The sequence below is a fragment of the Cucurbita maxima genome, unplaced genomic scaffold (assembly GCF_002738345.1).
Source record: "Cucurbita maxima cultivar Rimu unplaced genomic scaffold, Cmax_1.0 Cma_Scf00389, whole genome shotgun sequence".
NCBI lineage: Eukaryota > Viridiplantae > Streptophyta > Magnoliopsida > Cucurbitales > Cucurbitaceae > Cucurbita > Cucurbita maxima.
Genome location: NW_019272405.1, coordinates 1 through 3,489, shown reverse-complemented (window position 1 = coordinate 3,489; position 3,489 = coordinate 1). Strand labels below are relative to the sequence as shown.

At 33.0% G+C, this 3,489-nt stretch overlaps 2 non-coding genes across 2 annotated transcripts; both read right to left on the bottom strand.

The window, feature by feature from the left end:
- Window positions 1-2,744: 2,744 nt before the first annotated feature.
- Window positions 2,745-2,817, bottom strand: TRNAA-AGC. The gene has a single exon. It is a non-coding gene; the product is annotated as a tRNA-Ala (tRNA).
- A 138-nt stretch (window positions 2,818-2,955) lies between these two features.
- Window positions 2,956-3,028, bottom strand: TRNAA-UGC. Its single transcript has one exon. It is a non-coding gene; the product is annotated as a tRNA-Ala (tRNA).
- Between the last annotated feature and the right edge of the window lie 461 nt (window positions 3,029-3,489).

The following is a 3,489-nucleotide window of genomic DNA, read 5'->3' as shown; positions in this document are numbered from 1 at the left end:
CCTTTACTTAAAAACTTTCATTTTTAATGTTAGCGGGGATAGCTCAGTTTAGAGAGCGTCAAATTTAAGATTTGAAGGTCACGTGTTCGATCTCCATGTTCACCACACCTGTTTCGCAAAACCTGACTATTCAATAAAAAAAGTAGTCATTATTCCTTGTTAAAATTTAAATGAATAGCTAAAATACCTTTACTGATGAATTTTCATTTCTAGTGATTGCGGGGATAGCTCAGAGAGAGCGTCAGATTGAATATCTGAAGGTCATGTGTTTGATCCACTTTCACCACACTTGGTTCACGTTGCATAATTTTACTATAAAATTAGTTATTATTTATGTTTTTGATCCATGTTCACTGCATTAGCGATTATTTCTTTTTAAAAACTCAACTCTAATGATTGCAGGGATAGCTCAGTTGGGAGAGCATCAGACTAAAGATCTGAAAGTCACATGTTTGATCCACGTTCAAACTAAAATTAGTGGAATTACCTTTGCATTATGAATTTTCAATTTTAATATTAGTGTGGAGAGCGTCATAGTGAAGAGGAAACGTGTTCGATCCACGTTCATTTATTTTAATGTTAAGCATAGATAGTGTGTCTGTAGATCTAAAGATAGCGTGGTGGATTCCTAATTCTTTATTTGACTATAAATGCTCTGTAAGACATTTAGTAAAATGAAATGACTCATTTTATTGTTCTTATTGCAAGACATTTAGTAAAATGACTCATTTTATTGTTCTTATTGCATGGAACAATAAAATTTATCTTCCCCTAGAATTGTCAATACATTCTACTTTCAATGTTGCTAAGTTGAGTCCCTTTGAAGGTGATGATTTTTCTGATTCGATGACGAATCCTGAAGAGGGGGATGATGATAAGAATCACGGTGTACATTCTACTTTCAATGTTACTGAGTTGAGTTCTTTTGATGTAGGTGATGATTTTTTTGATTCGAGGACGAATCCTTTTGAAGAGGGGGATGATGATAAAAATCACGGTGTTCCAACTAGACATTTTACACAACCCAAGGCCAAGAAGATTCAACAAGCATTCATGCTTCATGTACAAAATTGGATAGGCTAGGTTCAACCATCATTTCATGTGTTACTAGCTGATTCGTTTGAGTCAATATCATTTGGAGATTCAAAAGTAAATATTTGCACAGTTGAAGTAGCGGATGAAGTTCCAAGCATCATTTCATAGTGGTTAGAAAACTTTATTTATTATTTTAATTTCATAAAGTTTGTAATGCTCAAATTGACTTCGTCTTCTATGGAGATTTAAAGGAATCGAGATTAAATCACGGGCACTAACATTTTTTGTGGGGAGACTATAAATACCCACAAATTATTATGTAAAAGCATATTTGTGATCAATGAAATTAATCTCTCAAGTTGAGAGGTTCCCTCTTATAGAAATCTGAGCATATCTTTGTCGTTTTTAAGTTTCATGTCTCTCAAGTTGAGAGGTTCCCTCTTATAGAAATCTGAGCATATCTTTGTCGTTTTTAAGTTTCATGCAATTTCTGTGGTAGATTGCATCGGAGATATTTAATCAAGCCTTGATCAAGTTTGATTGTGGAGTGACTCAATTTAGACAAAGGTTTCAAATCTTGCTTCTCACTCTTGGATCTCATAATCTAATTCTAGCTTTATCTCTTGGTTTATCCAAAATTTGTATAAGAAGGTGTTAATTTCTTCAATTAAAGGTTCTTGCTTCTACAAAAGCTTGGCTTGTTGGGCTGAAGATTACGGTTGGTCTATCGTCCTTCAACGAGATCTTCTATCCCCATGACTGCTCTGTTGCAGTCGTTCTTCTAACGCCAGCGACACGTCCAGTTGTCGAGATTGGTAATGTGAGTTTGTAACGAATCCATTGAGGTTCTTAGAATGATTCTATAGCTTATCATTTCCATGTTGGGAGTTGGATCATGGGTCTTGGGCGAAGGAATCCTTGGTTTACCACCCCTTCGAGTTGAAGGAAATGTCATAAGGCTAATTTTTTTTCAATTTTATTGATTTGTTTGAGTGATTTTATTTGATTTTATTTCAATTTTGTCAAACTCAATCGGGTGCTCATCTCAATCATTTCAGCCTTGTTGGCGTTCAATAAGAGAGACTTTGGAAATAACTTGTAACTGTTCAACTGGATTATCACATTAACAATTTGAATCAAATAAAGTAACATTAACCATTTGAATCACCTCAACCCCACTTGTTGAACTTGACCAAATGTCTATAACATAGCACTAACAAAGGTACAAAGTAATACAAACAAAGGTACAAAGTAACACTAACAAGGGTACAAAGTAACACTAACAAAGGTACAAAGTAATACAAACAAAGTAATACAAACAAAGGTACAAAGTAATACAAACAAAGTAATACAAACAAAGGTACAAAGTAACACTAACAAAGGTACAAAGCTCATAAAAGTGGTTCCCAAATTTTATATTATTGTGATAGAAGCTATAAATGACCATTATATTCATTGGTCAAAATTTTATATTATTGTGATAGAAGCTATAAATGACCATTATATTCATTGGTCAAAATTTTATATTATTGTGATGGAAACTATAAATGACCATTATATTCATTGGTCAAAATTTTATATTATTGTGATGGAAACTATAAATGACCATTATATTCATTGGTCAGATATTGCAATTGTACATAACATTTCTCCACTTTATACATAACATGTTAAATTAACTCATACTGAAAAAAATCATTTCTTTCTTTTGGAGATGCGGGGTATCGATCCCCGTACCTCTCGCATGCTAAGCGAGCGCTCTACCATTTGAGCTACATCCCCACAATTTTTGCATCACAAAACCCTAAATTTTTCATCATCAATAATAGTGAAAATGAAAAAATATTGCTACACAACAGGTCATGAATAAGGACAAATTTGAAAAGAAACAATATATTTAATAATAGATAATCATATTTTTGGAGATGCAGGGTATCGATCCCCGTACCTCTCACATGCAAAGCGAGTGCCCTACCATCTGAGCTACATCCCCATGATTCTTACGTCATAAAACCCTATTAATGTCCCATCATCAATAGTAGTGAAAATAAAAAAATATCAAAATATTAATAACAAATAGTTTAGATATCCCTACAATTCTTACGTCACAACGTCCTATGCATCTAGTCATCAGTAATAGTGAAAATGAAAAACTATCCCAGCTCATTATGTCCTAAATAAGAAAAAATTGAAAAGAAATAATATATTTAATAATCGATTCAATTGAAGATGCAAGATATTGAGCCCCATACTTTCCACATGGGAAATGAACGCTATACCATTCGAACTACATCCCTACGATTTTTACATCAAAAAACCCTAAACGCCCCTTCATCAATAATTGTGAAAATGAAAAAGTATATATGCATATTATGTCATAAATAAGGAAATATTGAATAGAAATAAAATATTAATAATAAATAGTTTCTTTTGGAGATGCGAGGTATCGATCTC